Source organism: Pongo pygmaeus, chromosome 17 (assembly GCF_028885625.2).
Source record: "Pongo pygmaeus isolate AG05252 chromosome 17, NHGRI_mPonPyg2-v2.0_pri, whole genome shotgun sequence".
NCBI classification, from domain to species: domain Eukaryota; kingdom Metazoa; phylum Chordata; class Mammalia; order Primates; family Hominidae; genus Pongo; species Pongo pygmaeus.
The window spans coordinates 63,239,288-63,259,050 of NC_072390.2; the positions used below are offsets into that span (position 1 = coordinate 63,239,288).

General features: G+C 46.5%; 1 protein-coding gene across 7 annotated transcripts in view; it reads right to left on the minus strand.

Moving 5' to 3' along the window:
• The window catches only part of ZBTB7C (zinc finger and BTB domain containing 7C), a 385,273-nt gene extending 379,941 nt beyond the window's left edge, over positions 1-5,332 (minus strand). For 6 of the 7 annotated variants that reach the window (XM_054461072.2, XM_054461069.2, XM_054461065.2 and 3 more), the window contains exon 1: positions 2,006-2,300. The gene's annotated coding sequence lies outside the window, so the exon portion shown is untranslated. Of the gene's footprint in view, positions 1-2,005; positions 2,301-3,416 lie in introns of those variants that run through there. The other variant, XM_054461071.2, reaches the window with a different exon arrangement.
• Positions 5,333-19,763: the final 14,431 nt, after the last annotated feature.

A 19,763-nucleotide genomic window follows, 5' to 3' on the forward strand; every position in this document is an offset into this window, starting at 1 on the left:
CGGGAAAACAGAGTTCTGGCATCCTATGGAAAGTGGGTGCTTCAGTGAAAAAAAGCTGCAAATTCTTCTTGGATAATCAAGCTGCATTGTGTTACAAAAGGAGTTTGAGGAATTTGGGATCATGAGGGAGCAGGAAAAGTTGGGATAGTGTCAGACTGGACTTTGCAGTGACAGTTCTGGTTTTTTTAAGCCAAGGGCAGGGGACAGGAAATATACCACATTCGCTGGCAAGCATGGATTTAGAAAGTACCAGATAAAGAGGCCATGATGGGCTTAGGGTGTGGGGGTGGCGTTTCTGATCTCAAGCCCTACCGGGCCTTGCCCAGGGAAGTCTCTCCACCCTTGCCTGGAAGGCTGATGTCATTTCTAGTCTCGCTGGGCCTCTAGCCACTGTAGCAGGTCACTTTCCTTCCTTGGGCCTGAGTTTGCTCATCTGCAAAATGAGTGCTCCTAATATCTCTAGGGTCTCTTTCAACTTCAAAATCCTATGACCTTCTATAAAGCAAAGAGCATGCTTTTTGCTCATGTACTTGTGGGGGCAGGGAGCGGGAGCCACCGGACCAAGGAGAATGAAGGACTGAGAGTTTCCACCTCTCACCCAGTTTTGTACCTAGTTTCAACACCCGGGTATCGGGCCCTCTCTGGCAATAATGATTTCTTTCAGCCCAGGACGACCTACCGAGGTGTTTCTACCTCGCTGCCCTGGATTCCTCAACCCCGCCAATGAAGAACAGGGCCAAGCCACCGGACTTCTCGGAGCCTCTCTCCCAGGACTGGGCACAGTATATCTTCTTTTAAGGGGTCTTCCCTTCCCACTCCCACTCCTCTTTCAGTCCTAGAAGCACCAGAAACTCCGGCTCTAGCCTTGCGCATGGTCCGGCGAGACTTCCCATACAGGCAGCGCACGCCACCCACCCCCAGCTCCCCTCGGCCTTGCGCCCGCGCCGCTGAAGGCTGGGTACCAGCCTCCACAGCTTTGCAGATTGCAAAGATAACGGGAGCTGCCGCTTCGCTTTTCTTTGGCTCCTCCTGGCCTTCATCCTAGTAAAACCAGACAAGCAACCGGAAAAACAAAGCAGCACAGCGGCCAGAGACAATTCGCTTTCAACGGAGCAAGAGACGTGCACACCTTGAGAGAAGACGCACGCAGTTCCCGTGCGTGTCGCTGGGAACAGACCTCGCACTGCCCCGCACGGCGACAGGTACCGGGCCAGGCTCGGCTTCACTTGTCCGAGGCTTGGAGGAAGTGTGTGCGTGCGCCCATTTCCCCCAGCTTCCCGATTTGACAGCAGCAAGGACCTTTGAGTCCCGCATGAGCGACACCTCGGGCAAGGCCGTACTCGGTGCTCAGATCTCATAGCGAGGTGCGGGATCTCAACCTTTCCAGCTCATTTTCCAGTTTTCAAGAAAAGACAGCGCGAAGTGCGACTGCCAAAGTCCCAGGAAAACGTCACTCACCAAAACGCTCCCGTGCCTTCCAGGCAGAAGTGCGGTAAAACTTTTGGCAGAAACCACCTGCGGCTGCCAACGGGCCCGCCCCGCTCGGGCCCGGAGGCGCCGCCGAGCCCCGGGCCGCACGCGTCCGCAGAAGTTCCTTTCCAGCCCCGCGCACCACTTCGCTCCGGGCCGCGGTGCCAGCCAGGAGGCGCGGCGCCCGCTCGCTGGCTCGCTCTCCGCTGGCTCTCCCCTCCCTCCTTCCCTCCCTCCCTCCTCCCGCCTCCCGCCTCCTCCGTTGCATGGCTGCCGCACGGAGCCCCTGAATAGCCACCGCAGCCCCCCGCCTCCTGCCCACCGTGCGGAGGGCGCCCCTGCTCCCGCCGGCGCCCCGGGGCGCGCAGACCGCCGGCCTCCTAGCAACGGCCCCCGCAATCGCTTTCCGGCGCAGCCCAAGCAAAGCCACTCTCCCGGCGCCCCGCGACCTCCCCAACTGCCTTGGCTGCCGAGGTGCTGTGGAGACCGCGACCCCGGCAGCCGGCGCCCGAGCCCAGCGCGCGAAGCTGCTCACCTCCGCGCGCCGCCGGCCCCGCGCGCCTCCCGCACTTGGCTCCGGGCCGCTGTCCTGGCGTCCTCCTTCGCCGCCGGGGTCCGCCAGTCCCTGCGCGCCCGAGCCTCGCCGGCCGCGCCGCTGTCAGAGTCTCGTGGCGGGGCTGCGCCGGCGGGTATGGAGCCGAGCGGTGGCAGCGGGCGAGCGGGCAGCTCCTCCCTCCCCGCGCCGCGCCTCCGCCCTCCCCGCGCCCCGCCTCCCGCGCCGTGGCTGTCAGCCCCGCGCCCCGCGCCCCGCGCCCGCGCTGCCGGCTCGGGGGCGCACAGGGCTAAAGGGCCCGGATGTCTGCGGTCGCCTGTCGCTCGCGCCCGCCCCCTCCCCGCCCCGCCGCACATGCACTTGCTGCGCCGCAGCCCCCGCCCGGCTCCGCTAATTTCTATTTTGACAGTAACTGTGGCGAGTGGGCGGCGCGGCTGGGGGCGCCCGGGACCTGCGGAGGCGGCGGGCGGGAGTCAGGACCCGGCGCGGAGGCGGAGTGGGGGGGCCGGGCACCGCCAACAACCGCTCGGGGCTCCGCGTCTTTTCTCTTTCTTTCTTTTTTTCTCTCTGCCTCCTCCAGGATTTAAAGGGACAGCCCCGGCCGAGGAGAGGGGGCCAGGCGGCCACCGTTTCTCCGGTCTCCAGACGCCCTCTGCGGCCCGGCCGGACCCGCCCGCACCCCCAGCGCAGGCTCGGGACCGCCGGGTATTTTTAGGTCCACACCCGACCCGGGGCAGCGGTGCGGCAGAGATGGACTCTGCCGCCCTGGCGCACGGCTATTTTTACAGAGTCCGATGGGGGAGGAAATAAAACAACTCGGCAACTGCTTTTCTACCCGAAAGTCGGGAGCAAGGAGTGGGGGCGAAAAGTTAGTTTCCCAAATGCTCTCGGCACTCCAGCGAGCGCAGCAAGACGCCTCGCCGGCACCCGAAGCCGCAAGCTTGCCGCGCTCCGGGGCGCCGAATCTCAGCGGGCAATCGCACTCGGCGGCGCTGCGGACCGGAGTCCCCCCCCTTCTGGGGCCGTGGGCCCCGCACTCCGCACCCCGCGCACCGGGGAGCAGCCGCTGGCCGCCCGTCACTCCCCGGGACTGCCTGGAAGGCGGCCTTCCGAAGCGTCCAATCACCGCGCAGCAATGCCAAGGGGTGGGCCCCGGGAGGGCTTGTCCCCGCCCCGTCCCGCCGGGCCCCGCCCCCTCGGAGTCTGTCGGGGCAGAATCTCGCTGGGACGCCGAGTGCTCAGCGGTGCTGGAAGCCACGAAGGGCCCGTGCAAGGGGGGGAGGAAGGGTCCTGGCCCTGGAGAGGGCGTGAGCGTTCTCGGGCGAGGCGACACTTGGGCAGATGTTCTCTCCAGCTACGGGCCGGGGAAACTCGAGCTGGCTTTGCCTCCTACCTTTTTGCAGTCCACCCCTCCGCGCTCCAGACAGACATAGGAACCCTCGCCCTCCTTGGTAGTACATCGGAGGTTGCACCCTCGCACGTCAGCGGGTCCTCTCTGGGCTCGTCCCTCAGAAGCGGGAAAGTTTGCCGTCCTCAAACTCCTACCCGGCTGCGCTTATCTGAGCCGCACCTGGCGCCCAGGAGAGGCGAGATGGAGAATCCCGGCCGCCTAGTGCCCATTCTGGCTACGGATTAATAGAAGGGCAGTGGGGCTGCTGCTGTGGGGTAATGTCCTTTAATGCCGAAGACACTGGATGACATTTTTTACAGAATTCACAAAAATAAGTTTGTGAACCTTTGGTGCCTCTTCCTAATATCACTTATTGGAATTTTTTTTAAACCATTTCATTCATTCGTGTAATAAACGCATATTGCAAGATAGTACGTTGGGAATAGTGAAAACAAGGGAAAACGGGCTCGGAATAGGATGTAAGAGTGGAAAACTAGATATGAATAGAGGGATCTGAAACGTAGGGTTTGAGTACAATTATGTCATGTTTAATTTGCCAAAGAGATCTGGTTTTTCCAACTAAGTAAATATCACCAAGTGAACAGTTTGGACAGCCATCTAATCCAAACTATTCAAATGCACATGTAAATCTAGGATAGTCTATCGTGGAACCTAAGGTATGTTCAGGCTCAGGATGTCAGATTTCCAAGTTGCTAAAGCTTCCAGAATGGCAAAATAATATATCTCGCTTTCAGCAGCTCTTGCAGCCACTGCCCTGTCATATTAGGTTTGTCTGTTTCTCTGTTAAATTAAGTTGCCTGTCTTGCTTCCCTTCATTAAAGGGTCTTCAGTTACTTGGAATGCTCCTGACCCAGCTGATATGGCCCCGCTTCTAAGCCATAAGTCTGGCTGAGCCTCATGCCAAGCATGCGGATGCATTTAGAGAGGACCTAGAGGATACCAGCCCTGCAAATGCCCAGACACCTGCAGGAAATAGAAATGTAGTTCTGGGGGTGAAGGCAGCTCCAGCCATAAAAAGGGCATTTAAGTTGAGAAAAGAGGGATGTGGGCAGTAAATTAGACTCTAATGGTAAAGAGTCTAGTAAATAGTAAATAGACTGTAATATAAATGTGGCTCTAAATCAGAAATTTTCTCCTCTCTTCTCTGGCTCAAAGTAGATGTTCCATAGCTTTAGCTCATGGAATAGCTTAAGCATGGAGATCCAGTGAGTGCTGTAAGATTTATTTGCAACGTACTAGTTTGGATGTAAGTGCAATGGTAAACTTTGCTTTGCAATAATTAATAGAATTTACTGCCAAACTTTACCAATTATCAGCCATGTATCCTAGAAAAAAAGCATGTCATTCACCTCTCTAGAGCCTCCATTTCAAAAGCTGTAAAAAGGGAGATAGTAGTAGGTCCCTTTCTACTCCATGGAGATGCTGGAATGGTCAGGTGAGAAAAGGCGAGGGCAAGTGTTGCCCCATGAACAACATTCATTAAGGGGTTACTGTGTATTAAGCACTGTAGAGCACATTGTAAATTGTCAATATTAGTTATGGTGATAAACTCTAAATAAATTATCTGAGAATTGGGATCAAAGTTTTACCTATTTCCCGAGGATGTTGAAAGACTGATTCAAGAAAAAAGAGGGGAATTAACATTTACAGAGCTCTTTCTAGATTAGAACTTACGGTTTCCATTGCTATATGTTTCTCATGACAACTGTATGCAATATATTTTGTTGTAACCATTGCATAGATGAAAAATCTGATATTAATAGTGGTGGTAATGACCATGTTCCCACCGCTGGGTAGTGTCAGGGGCAGCATTTGGATCCAGGTTTGTGAGTTCAGAAGTTCACGAGCATCCTCCCCTGCGATGCTGCCTCTAGAGGAAAAAGAGGGAAGAGGCTTTGAGTAAACCAGAGCAGAAGAGAAATTCAAGGAAATCATGGTGTGTATTACCTACCATAAGGCAGACTGGGTGAAGTGCCTTCCTGGAAAAGGTAGCACTGGACTCAGTCCCTAAGTTTGCATGATTTTTTAAAATTTTTTCTTAGTTTGTTTTTTAATTTTTATTTTGAAATAATTTCAGATTTATAGAAAAGTTACAAAGATAATATAAAGAATTGTCATATATCTTCACCCAGAATCTCCATGTGCCAACATTTGCCCATGTTTGCTTTACCCTGCTGTTTCTTTGTATATACGTATTCTTTTTTTCTAAACTGTTTGAGCATAGGGTGAAGATATGATGTTCCTTTACTGATAAATTGTTCAGTGAATTTTTTTTAACAATGAAGACGTTCTTACATAATAATCAAAATCCAGATCTAACCATCAATACAACACTATTATCTAGTCTGAACTATATTTAGATTTCACCAACTGTCTCACCAATAGCAAAAATGAAAAATAAGTAAATTCTAGTCAGGATTCAATTCAGGATTGCATATTGCGTTCAGTTATCATATCTCTTGGGAGAGTATTTTTTATTTTACTAATTTTTCTTTCTTATTTTAGTGGCCATACATTTATAGCCCATATGGGATGACAAAGACTTTCTCCTTGACCACACTTGAGGCAGGCTCCTTTGAGGCTTCATTTCCAATGGGCTCCCACCCTTGGGCCCTCTCTTCAGCCGGCCAAGTCCAGTTGTAGAAAGAATCCTTCTAAGTTAGTTCAGTGAGAACCCCCCTGACCCTTGATCTCCTATCACCCTGGCCTGCCTTTAGCAAGAATCCTGTTAGGTTAGTCTAGCAAGAATGCACCTACCCTTAATGTCTCCTCATAGTAATTTTCCATCTATCGACCCCCTTATTCTGTTCCTTGGCTATAAATCCCCACTTCCCCTTGTTGAGCCCAGTCCCTCCCCACCATTGCAACACTCCTATTGCAATAGTCTTGAATAAAGTCTACCATTTCCCTACCATTTTAACAAGCGTCAGAGTAATATTTTCTTTAAAAGGGCCAAAGAAAATATAGAAAAATCAAAACTCACTTGTAATCACTCACCAGGTATAACCAACATTATTCATTGTTTATTTTTTTTTTTAAAGTACATGTGTAATCCAACCATACAACCACCATTCCCTTCCAGGGGCCAGCTTCTCCTAGAAAATACCAAGGATATGGAAGTTCTACTTTCTGTTCCTCCTGAAGTTCTTCCTCAGTGTCCAGCATGATCCTGCTGTCCCTAGCTCAGCCATAACCCACCTCACCATTTTGCTCCTCACCCCAGACTCCAGTTACCATCTCCCTCGAGAAAATGCTGCATCCCCAAGAGCCACCATGAAGAAGCTAGTGGAGACAGGCCATGCCTCTTCTATACACCTCTTCTTTCGTTTGCCACACCAGGGCCTACAAAGGCTCTGCTAGATAACAGATTTCACAAAGTATTTGGAGTAGCTCAAGGGAATTAGAATGTAACACTGGACAACTTGAAGCTGTGCATGAGATATGACTTCCCTCATATTCCAGAGAAGAGCAACCAGGGGTTGAACTCTCCATACAGTATTACTTGATGGTACACCCCTGCTTCTAACCTGGCTCCCCAGCTTTCAGGAGACCTTCTTGCCTCACAGGCAATTCATCTACCTTTTGACATGACTCTCCACAGGAAAGAACCAACCCCAAATCTCAGGAAAGGACTTCTGTGGGATCCCACTCCTTCCTCCTTCAAACATGCATTTCCTAAGCCTCAGTCATCTAGTCACCTAAAGAAACACTCTGGGGTAGTTGGCTGGTCACCAACACAAATGTTAATGGTGACCATTGGCATCCCCAGTGTAGCTGAACAGCTCAACCAGCCAGGGAAGGTTGGGTCTACAGGTAAGTCCAGCCCCCTTCAAGACAGCCCAGCAGTCTGAGTTATAGGTATGCCTATGTATTCTTCCAAATATTCAGCAAGTAATTGTTGAACCAAGTGTCTACACATGTACACTTCAACACACTCCTTCCAAAGACAATTCTCAGAGATGGAGAAAATTCAGTCTAAATCTATGAGGATCACAATTTGCTAATTATCTCAACTTCTGCAAAATGCAATCGTGTTAGTTCCTTGCCTTCGTCTTCCTTCCCCTGAATTTATATTGTCTAATTGTCCCTCTCCCCTCCTCACATGAGAATAAGGAATGAGAATCACTGAGTTAAGGACCCAGTGGGGTTGCCCTTGGTCAGCCAAGCACCTGGTCAGAGCTGTGCAAGGGTGAGGGTGTGATTAAACTTTCAGCAGAGAGGCCTGGCCACACTCAGAGGTTGTGTAGAAGGAAAAGAGGGCTGCTTTTATTCAGGATGTACAGGGACCCAGGCAAATATTTGTTGCAGAGTACCTGCCTATATAAAAATTTGATTTTAAAATGTGTCACAAAATTCATGGCTCATATGAAGTAGCAAGATTTAACAGTGAAGATTTAGAATAATGAGTAGAAAATGTGTATTTACATATGTATTTATGTCAATACCACCAGTTTGTAGTAAATTTTTTTTTTTTTTTTTTTTGACAGAGTCTTACTCTGTCTCCCAGACTGGAGTGCAATGGTGTGATCTTGGCTCACTGCAACCTCTACCTCCTGGGTTCAAGCGATTCTCCTACCCCTGCCTCCCAAATAGCTGGGATTACAGGCATGTGCCACCCTGCCCAGCTAATTCTTGTATTTTTAGTAGAGATGGGGTTTCACCATGTTGCCCAGGCTGGTCTCAAACTCCTGACCTCAGGAGATCAGGTGATCCACCCGCCTCAGCCTCCCAAAGTGTTGGGATTTCAGGCATGAGCCACCACGCCCAGCCAGTAAAGATTCTTTATAATGTCCAGGCACTTTCTCTTTCTGTTCTAGTTCAGAACCCATTTTTCCTTTTTTTTTTTTTTTTCATGTTTAGTGTTGTCAGATGCACTATTCTTCAGTAACTTCCTATCTCCTACCTTGAGAAAAAGTAGTAACACTGTTATTATTCATAATGTCGTGGCTCTTTAGAACCTGTTTGTATTGAAACAATATAGCTTTCCTTGCCTCTGCAGCTCCCAACTACCAATTACTCATGATGCTGCATCATACATCCAGCAGTCCACGAATACTGGCTTGTGATGACTCTCAAAGGTGACTGTGCTTTGCAGATGAGGACCTCAAATGCAAGTCTTAGCCAGAGTATGCAGGAAGAGGTTACCAATGGTTTAACCTCTGTTCATGTTAAATTTACCATTTGGAAGTATGTAGAATAATATAAAACCACACATCTTCTACTTATGTCTTCTCTTAAGCTCTTTAGGCTGTAATCACTGTATTTCTAGAATGTGGTCTCTTTTCATGTTGACCAAGACCCATATGTACTGGGTTGAACAGTGTTTTCCCAAAACTCATATCCACCTGCAACCTGTGAATATGAACTTATTTGGAAATATTTGGTCTTTATGGATGTATCAAGTTAAGGTAAGGTTATGCAGGATGGGGGTGGTGTGCCTACATCCAAACAGTGGTATTCTTATAAGGAGAAGAAAATTTGGAAACACTGAGACACACAGGGGACATGCCATGTGAAGACAGAGGCAGCTATTGGAGTGATACATCTACGCGCCGAGGATCACCAAGGATTGCTGGCAACCAACAGAAGCTGGAACAAAAGCATGGAACAGATTCTCACTCAGAGCCTCCAGAAGGAATTGGTCCTGCTGACACCTTGAATTTGAACTTTTGGCCTCCAGGATGGTGAGAGAACAAAGCTTTGTTCTGTTTAGACACCAAGTGGGTAGTAATTTGTTGTAGCAGCCCTAGAAAATGAATACACCCTGCTTTCTACAGACTCAATGAGAAGGTTGGGCCAGGAGCCCATGGGTAGAGTGAGAAGGAATATCCATCCTTGGTCCAGCATGGTATAAGACCGACCTGGAAAAACACGCCAGCACCACATCATTTGGAGGCAAAAGAGGACACTGAAGAGAAAGCCTCGTAGGTGTTGTGGAACAGTGGTCTCAAAAATCATCAGAGGAAATAGCAAATGCCACCCCCAGAGGACAGCCTGACCAGTGACATAGAGTCTACTTAGGGTATGGGTGACAGCCATCTGTTGGCAGATGTCTTTGACAAACTGCCAACATCTGTTGGCAGATGTCTTTGACAAACTGCTTGTCTTAATTCACATTTTAAAATCATTAATGAGCCTGACATTTTTAATAAGCTTTCTGGCCATTAATATTTCTTTTTTTTTTTTCTTTTTTTTTTGTAATTGCTTGCTTGTGCCCTTTGCCCATTTTCTAATGGGTTGTTCCTCTTTTTTCTTACTAACCTGTAAGATCTCTTCACAGAGTGAGGATATTAACCCTATAACTGTCACATATGTTACAACTATTTTTACCATTTTGCCATTAGCTTTTATATTTTGTTCTTATTGATGTCTCTAATATTCTAAATTATACAACTAAGGTGTCATCTCTATTAATTTCTAATAATACATAAGTATTTCAGGTTAAGAGAATTAACTTCTGGCCGGGTGTGGTGGCTCACACCTGTAATCCCAGCACTTTGGGAGGCTGAGGTAGGCGGATCACCTGAGGTCAGGAGTTTGAGACCAGCCTGGGCAACATGGTGAAACCCTGTCTTTACTAAAAATACAAAAATTATCCAGGCATGGTGGCATGTGCCTGTAATCCCATCTGCTCCTGAGGCTGCAGCAGGAGAATGGCTTGAACCCGGGAGGCAGAGGTTGCAGTGAGCCAAGATTGTCCCACTGCACTCCAGCCTGGGCGACAGAGTGAAAACTCCTGTTGCAAGAAAAAAAAAAAATTAAATTCCCTTTCACACCCATAACACACAAGAATTTTCCTCTTCTCCCTAGAGATAACTGCTTCTCACAATTTATTGACTGCTACCCAAACCCTGTTCCATGCATTTCTATTAAGATTCCTTTTGATGCACAAGCATTTTAAACTTCCCTTGGTTAAGTTATTTGTCTCTTGAAGCTTGGTGGAGATGTCATCCACTCTATGACTGGTGTCATATTAGACCTTGCCCCAAGGTATATTAATACTCACCCATATTTTCTTCCAATGTATTTATGATTTCGTCTGTTTTTCCACATTTAAATCTGGAATTAATTTGGAATTTATATAGAGTATTGCTTGAGATAAGGAACTTGCTCTATTTTTCTGAATTGTGATGTAGACGTGATGAATATTGAACAAAAGCACATCTTGGAATAAAGAAATAGAACAGACAAATGCACAAAGGTAAGGACTTGCAAAGTTAGTTCAAGAAATAGCGACCTAGTGTGGTGATAGCGTGTGGGGAAACAGAAAATACAACTGGAAATGTAGGTGAGTTCAGATCCGAGAGGAATTTGAAATTTAGAGTTTCAATCTGTAGGCAAGGAGGAGACCTGAGGGGTTTGGGAAGTGAAAGCATCCAACCAGAGCCACCCATTCCGCTGATGACACCATTGGCAGCTTGAGAACAGATGGGAGCTTGGTGCATGAGGCAGAGAGATGTGAGAAGGCCACTGCAGTGGCTCAGGTGAAAGTACCGTGAGTCTGACTCAGGATGGTGGCAGTGGGGCCAGAGAGGAGGTGATGATTGCTAGATACCTGGAGGAGGGAGTCAGCAGGCCTCAGAGAATGACTGAGTATGGAGAGGAGGGAAGGAACCTGGGGTGACTAACTCTCATGCCTGAGTTATTGTTAGGAGGACAGAAATTTCTCATCATGTGGCTGCAGATGTTATTCTGTTCCTCCAGCTCTTCTCCATCTGGTTCCTCATATGGAAGGTTGATTCCTCATATGGAAGGTTCATTTTACAGATGAAGAAACTGAGGTTCTGGAACTCAGCGACTTGCCCAAGAGCGATAGGGGAGCTAGGTCTCCATTGCAGCAACTGGCGGAGTTGTAGAGGGCAGGGCTCTGGAGCTATGTTGCTCCTCTTGGAGTATGATGAGATTGCCTCATCTGTGTGCAAGGAGTGGAGGGGCAGTGGGGCAGGGGATGAGGACACATGCTCCTATGTGTGTCTGTGCCATAGGCATGTGTGGGTGAGTAGGATGGCACATGCGCCCGATGGATTTCTCTCTCAAGAAGTGTTGATGGACACCAGTGCTCCCTGGGTGGCATCCTCTTCCCAAATAAACAATCATATGACACAATGTCTGAAAGCCCAGAATATTTCCTGTCTCTTTGGCCTGATGCCCTGTGTGCTGCAAACCTGGAGCCATTGCAGCCACCCCAGCCATCCACCTCCTTCCACCCCAGTCTCTAGCGCCAGGACTCCTGGAACACCATGAGCTCATGTGCCTGGCCTGCCTGGCACCAGCCACTCAAAGAGGCTGTAACTTCTTCTTTCAGCCAAAGAAAACCCAGAGGCTGGGCCAATGACCTGGACTTTCTCCAAAAGGCTGGCCCCACTCCATTTCCACACCTGGAGGCCCTGTCCTCCCAGGGGTCTGTTACTCCCACTGGGGCCCCTATTTGGGAACTCGTGAGCAGAGTCCATGGTTACCAAAAGGAAGTTGTGTTTACCAGGACCCGTGACCTTCTCTCCAAGCTGTAAGTAAAGCAGCAACAGCACAGGAAGTGAAAGGGGACCTGGAAGTTTCTGGCCTACAGAAATCTATCCATCCATTGGGGTCCAGTTAATTGGTCATCCACCTGTGACTCCTTACCCAACGATATGATTTGGCTCTATGTCCCCACCCAAATCTCACCTTGAATTGTAATAATCCCCACGTATTGTGGGAGGGACCTGCTGGGAGGTAATTGAATCATGGGGGTGGGTTCTTCCCTGTGCTGTTCTCCTGATAGGGAATAAGTCCTATGAGATCTGATAGTTTTATAAAGGGGAATTCCCCTCATCATGTTCTCTCTTGCCTGCTGCCATGTAGGATGTGACTTTTCTCTTCATTCATATTCCATCATGATTGTGAGGCCTCCCCAGCCATGTGGAACTGTGAGTCAATTAAACCTTTTTCTTTTATAAATTACCCAGTCTTGGGCATGCCTTTATTAGCAGTGTGAGAACAGACTAATACAACCAAACTCCATGAGAAAGCACTCTGAATTCCCACAGCAACTGTGTATAGTGTTATTATAGCCCTTGCTACCTGAAAAGAAAATACATTCTATTTTTCTGTGCCAAGCCTGACTGATGGGTAGTGATTGTCTGGTAGCTGTCTCAAGAAGAAAGCTGAGGCCGCATGCAGGCACAGCAGGAAGTCTTGCCACCACCTGGTAGGAAAGGCAGCTGCAGTGGGTCACAGCCAGGTACCGCATGGCTGCTTACTCAGACTACCACACTGCACTGCCCTTGGTTACTTTGACTACCCCCTGCCCCAACTGCCAATCACCATATAAGTAATTTGGGGACAGGATTCCATTTGTTCATTTTTGTATCTCCAGTACCTTGCATAGTGCCTGGCATTTAGTAGGTGCTCAGGAAATATTTTGCTGAATGAATGTTTGGTTAAAAGACTCCATAATCCTTCTCATAGCATGAGAAGCGGATGCATGTGGCCTAACCATTGACAAGTAGTAATTATGCAAACTCAACTTCCTTCAGCCATGCCTCCCTGAGCCCTACACAGGGAGGCCACTCCTTCTCTGGGCACTTGAGGTCTCTCCTGTAATCTTATTCCTGATGACATGTTGTCTGACTATGTCTTTCTATAGCTTTATTTTTATGTCTCCAAATTAATAACTTGAGGTTAGCAATGGTAGCTTCTCCTCTAACTTACACTGTACCTAAAATGTTGAACCCAGAGGCACTTAGTAATTCCTGGTTAAATGAATGAATGTGTCATCTTCTGACTCTCCAGTGTCATTTGCTCTTCTGTTTTTTAAACACCCTTCATTTGGTTTAATATCTGGTAGTCAATGGATTCACATCTCACATAAATGTATCTGATTTCTTCTTAGCAAACAGTGATGATCTTAATTCAATTTCTAAATATTAATCAAATCATAGAATTTTGTCAAAATGTACCATACAGTTTAAAACACTTGACGGATTAATAAACGGAGACTCTAATCATTGACAGAGCTTCTGTCTCCTCTCTCCATTTCATTCATTCATTCATTCAATGATAGTATTTTAGAGTAAAATATTTAATAAAAACAATGTATTATAGATAATTTTTGGCATAACACAGAGCAAACCATACTTCTTAATGTTTTGATATCTAGTTTATATTTATGTGAGCTGCTAGACAAAACCAGCCTTAAATGTAGGCAGAACTGGCAGTACTCCCCAACTCAGGTTCACTGGACTTTAAATCCGTCTCCCACCCACACACAGCCCTTCAACAAGAATTTACCAACAATCTAACTTGTGCTTTAGCCAAGTATCAACAGTCATACAAAAGCAATGGAATACACAACCCATGCCTTCCAAGTATTGAGCTCTACAACCGTCTAGAGCTTTAAACATATCTATGGGCTGTCAAAACTGTAACAGCGTCTCATGGAAGCAGATTTTCTAGAAATTCAAAACTTAATCCTCAGACATCAGAACTTAAAATATACACATTATATATATATAATGTATATATTTATATGTATATATGTATATGTGTGTATATATATATATATATTAGAAAGAAAGCGTCCTGAAACATATTACATACCCACTATTCTTACTACAGACTGTTTGCTGGGCTGTCATTTCTTCATTTTGCTGGTCTTCCTGCTTTTTTTTTTTTTTTTTTTTTTTGCTGTTCCCACCTGGTACTCTTCAAAAGGGCCACTCTGGGTAAACCTCTGTGCTTTTCTCTGCTTCCTTTCCTTTACCCAGGTCATTTATTGGATCAGCTCCATGAACACATTAACATAAAAGCTGTGCAGTCACACAAGCGCCCCCCCCCCACCCCGCCCCACACTCAGGAGGGCCCTACACTTGCTTTAATACTCTGCTGTAGCTGTCTTGATTTTTTTTTTTTTTTTTTTTTTGAGACAGAGTCTCTCTCTGTTGCCCAGGCTGCAGAGCAATGGCACAGTCTCGACTCACTGTAACCTCTGCCTCCCAAGTTCAAGCGATTCTCCTGCCTCAGCCTCCCTAGTAGCTGGGATTACAGGCACCTGCCACCACACCTAGCTAATTTTTGTATTTTTAGTAGAGATGGGGTTTCACCATTTTGGCCAGGCTGGTCTTGAACTCCTAGCCTCAAGTGATCCACCTGCCTCGCCCTCCCAAAGTGCTGGGATTACACTGGGCAGCCACCTCTCTCCACCTTGAAATTCCTAATAATAATCTCGTTTTTGGATTTGTGCTTTATTTGTGAAGTCCCATGGGATGATGAAGCACGCATGTGAGCAGAGGAGAGCTGCTCCATGTCATCTGCTGTTGGCTGCCCTGCTCACATATAGTGCCTGCTGTGCCCACTGTGCTGCTCTCATGACACCCTTACGAGGCCCTCCCTTTGAGTCTCCTGGACTCCTATGCATCGTGAGCCCACAGGAGTTCTGTGCCCATATTCCATATTCGCTCGTCTACAACTGAGTGAGCAGGGAACTGACAGTCCAGAGAGGCCAGCTTTCCATTCAAACCAGAGCTTGCTTCCAATTTAGAAAGATGACAATGACATTCTAAGAAGCACAAATGGCCAAGGAACCCTATCATATCCTTTTTTACTAATGTTGCTTCTCTGTGTTAGCCAGCCACTTATACTGAAAACGGTGACATCCAAAGAAAGGAAAAGACAGGCAGCCCAAGTTCCTCGTCCTGTAAGTCCTTCCTTACTTGTCAGTGAGCTGAAGGTAAAGGTGGAATGTATCAAAACCATGAAATAAACAAGGTTGAGTTGGTTTTATCCAGCATCTCCCCTATTGTGATAAGAATAAAACACATATGAATATATGGGGTATGAAACATGAATTGCATAATTTTGGTGATTCTAAAGATGAGTTAAATGCCTTTACATTTGCACTTAAAACTGGCATTGTTTATGCCAAAGGAGGAAACGACACAGGTGTCCATCGAGGGATGAGCGAGGTACCTAGAGAAGTCAAACTCATAGACAGAAAGTCGCAGGGTGGCAGTCAGGACCCGGGTGGAGGGGAGACGCGGGAGTTACTGCTTAATGGGGACAGAGGATTCAGTTTGGAAAGATGAAAAAAGTTCTTGGGGAATGATGGTGCCGATTGCACAACAAGGTGAAAGTACTTAATGTCATACACTTGAAACCATACATTTGAAAATGGTTAAAGTGGTAAATTTTACGTTATGGGCATTTTACTGCGATCAATCGATCAATGGCACAATATAAAGATAAATGGCAAAATTCATGCTAATAATTTATGTTTTTTTTGTTACTTATAATCACAATAGCAACGTTAAAAAAAAAAAACATAAATTGGGAGAGATTACAGAAGGAAAAAAGCTTTGTATTTGAGTACCTTTAACTTCACTTCGCCCCTGGGTTTTCATTTTGCACCGGCACCGCCCACTCCATAGCCAGCTGGGTCCTCGCTGTCCATCAACATCTCAGTTCCTGGGGGCTGGTTGCCTCCTCAGCCTCCACATTCACCACCCTCCATACACATGGTCGCTCCTTTTCCCTCCAGCTTCTCCTCCCCTGTTCTTCCTCCCGCCTGCCTTTCTTTTCCTTAATCAAGAGCAAGAGAGGAGCTGTCAGTCTCTCCACTTACTTTCCTGGAGGGCGTTTCATCTCCTTCCTCGCCCTCCCGCTTTCACAGAGCCCCGCCCACAGCCTTCTTCCTCGCCCTCTGCTCATTCCCCTCCTCCCTTCCCCACCCACTCCCTTGCCTTTGAAGATCAGCTTTGTCCGCCCCTTGTCTTTCATCCTGTAGCCTCGAAGGACTACTCCCATACCCCCTGCTTCCTGCTGGTTTAGGTCACTCGTGAGTTGGGAGGAGATCCCGTCCACCTAGAGGTCTGACGTTTATTTTTTTCTGTCCACTCCGCTGGATTCAAAATGGGTTATCCAGAAACACTTCAAAAAGAACAGGTGGGCAATGCAAATGGCCAGCAATGGATGAAAAATGGATAAACTAAATGTGGTCTATCCATACAATGATATATTATTCAGCCTTAAGCAGAATGAAATTCTGAAAATGCTACAGAACATGAATGAACCTTGAAGACATTGTGCTAAGTGAAATAAATCAGATGCAAAAGGACATATACTGTATGATCCCACTTAGATAAGGGACTTACAGTAGTCAAATTCAGAGGTAGAATGAGTGGTTCCAGGGGCTGAGGAAAGAAAGATGGAGAGTTATTGTTTAATGGGTACAGAATGTTTTTTGTGGATGATAAAAAGTTCTGGAAATGGGTAGTAACAGTGGTTTACAACATTGTGAATATACTTAATGTCATTAATTGTACACTTCAAAATTGTTGAAATCGTAAAATTTATGTTATACATATTATACCACAATAAAAAAGTACAAGTGGGAATGCTGACCTGTGCCCTGGCCTCTTTATCATCTTCCTTCTCCTCCTAGAAGTGTGTGTGCCCTGGAGGAGGGAAAGGATGAGTTGGGTCTTCAGCTCAAGGAGGGGCAGGAAAAAGAGGAAATGAAGGTGAAGATGTGGTGTTCTCCCTCAAGGTTATGGTGCTGGCTGACATTGCACTTGTCTAGTGCACAAGCATCTCAAACACAACGTGTGCAAAAGCCAGCTTACACTTCCCCAGAGCTGGATTCTACCTGGGTTCATTTTCTGTGAAAAGAAGTGTATTAAACTCTTAGTTTGGCTTCTCCTGAATCATACCTGCAGACAAGGATGCAACTGCAAGTCGTTTAATTGGGAGGTGATGTCTCAGTGGGGCCTGATCTGACCATTCCATTTAAAAATACAATCCCCCTCTTGTCCCACCAAGACCATGCTTTATTTTTAGAGCATTTATCAGCTTCGAATATACTCTGTAAATCACTCATTTATGATGCTTATTCTTATGGTCTATTTTTCCCCATTAGAGTATAAAACCACAGTGCATGTTTTTTCATCTATGTTGTTCATGTTAAGTATCCTGGACAGTGCACATACAGTAAGCTAGAAAAACATAGATGTTTTTCATCTGTGTTCATGTATGTTAAGTGTACTGATTGGTGCACATACAGTAAGCTTCATAAACACTTGTTTAATGAAATAATGATTTGGTGAATTGTGATGGCCCCATTTTTTGCTCCCTTAATAGCCATAAACCACATTAGTGCAGATACTGCCGTATTCTCTGAATCTTGCACACCTAGCACCATGCCTGTCACATCCTGGAATGTTTGAACATAAGACAGTGTAACCCAGTCTAGAGTGACAACTCCTGGCCATGCCTATTGTCTCACCATTGCATCTTTTAAGTTGTGATGCCTTGAATTCTGAGGACTGTACTTGTTTTGTGATCATTTTTCTTTTTCCTGTCTTTCATTTAGCCATCCTAAAGAGAAGTCTTCAAGATCAGATTGAGCAGGTCCGCCAACCTAGGCACCCATTCGCCTGCAGATTTTTGGTGACACCTGAAGAGGTTGACTCTTAGGTTCTTCTCTCTAAACTCCAGAAAGACCACTCCTCTTCTGACACTTAATTTGCTTCATGTGTTAATGTTATAGGTTATTGAGCAGAAGCTCACACATGCTCTGGGAACTCAGTATTCCAGTTCCTATCTTAAGTCCCCCTTGACTTTCCACCTGAGCACTTTCTCTTAGCCAAAGTGACAAGGAGGTAATGTTTCCCCCTTTACCTACTGGGAGCAGCCCTGGTGGATGGGAGTTAGAAGGTAAGTTCTTCAGCTTATTCACACCTCTGGGCATGGGGTGTGGGGGACCATGGGCATGTTTGATTCTGTCTGCCAGAGTTCTCCAGTGGGATTGAACCCACTTGCCATCAGAAGTACTCTCGTACCACACCCCATAATACTCTTTATTGGATTCCTTCTCTTCCCCATGTTACTTCCCCATTCCCTAACCAGTGCTTCCTGGGCACATCTCCCAGTGGCTGCTGTGCTGAAATCTTGGTCTCAGCATCTGCTCCTGGCCAAACTAAGACAATTATATTATTGCTTTCTTATATGTACTGCTTTTCTGAAATCACTAATGGTAGATTTTTTAACTTTTATATTACGAATTATAATACATATAAAATGCACACTTTCTGCATGTACAGCTCAAGGGATTATTGCAAAGTGAACATCAGCATGTCCACCACGCGGGACAGAAAATAAAACAGCGCCAGTGCTCCCAGAAGTCCCTGTGCTGCCTCCACCCTTTCTTACATGTCCCTCCTTCCCTAGCCACTATCCTGACTTCTAAAACCATCAATAACTTTGCCTACTTTTGAACTTGATATAAATGCGCTTATTCAATATACATTCTTTCAGGTGTGACTTCTTTAACTCGCTAGTGTTTGTTGCCATTCATCTATGATGCTGTACAGGGTACAGTTCATTAACTTGCACTGTGTCATGCTCCATTGTATGGATATACCACAGTGTACTTATCTATTCTATCATGGATAGTCATTCTGGGTGATTACAAAAACAAAACAAACAAACAAAAAATGCTGCTCTGAACATTCTTGCATATGCACATGCATACACAATTCTGTTGGCTACATACATCAGGGTGGTCTCCTTGTAGACTTGGGGGCACTTGTGATAATGGGTGGGAGAAATCGTTTGTTTTTAGCAGGGAACCCTCTCTGGGTGCACATAATATGATACAATGCATATAGTTGGGTCCTTATTATTGCCGTTTATAAATGGGGCTACAAATAAGGGGATCTGTGGCTGCCATAGCAAATTACCACAAACAAAACTTTATCCTTTCATAGTTCTGGAGGCCAGAAGTCAAAATCAAGATGTCAGCAGCACTGGTTTCTTCTGGAGGCTCCAAGGGAGAATCTTTCTGAGCCTGTTTCCTAGCTTCCAGTGGCCCCTGACGGTCATTGGCATTCTTTGGCTTCAGATGCATTTCTAAGCCCTGCCTCCATCCTCACATTGCCTCTCCCCTCTGTCTTTTCCCCTTTTCTCCTCTTCTAAGGACACTTGTCATTGGACTTCAGGCCTATCCCAATCCAGGATGATCTCATCTCGAGATCCATTTACCTTAATTATATCTTCAAAGACCTTTTCCCAAATAGAGTCATAGTTACAGGTTCTGGGTAGACCTATCTTTATGGGCCACCATTCAATCCACTACAGGATCCAAGAAGTTGGAGATAGATCCTCCCTAAGAGTTAAACTTGTAAAATCAGTACACAAAGAAAAAGCTAAGTTCTCTGAGTCACCTTGGGCCATAGGCAGGACATCCCACAAATCAAAATATTAATACAAGGAGCAGTGTGTGGCAGAAATTAATCAAAAGCCTCTATTAAGTGATCTTCAAAGAGTTTCCATTTGGTGAAAAGGCACCATAAAAAT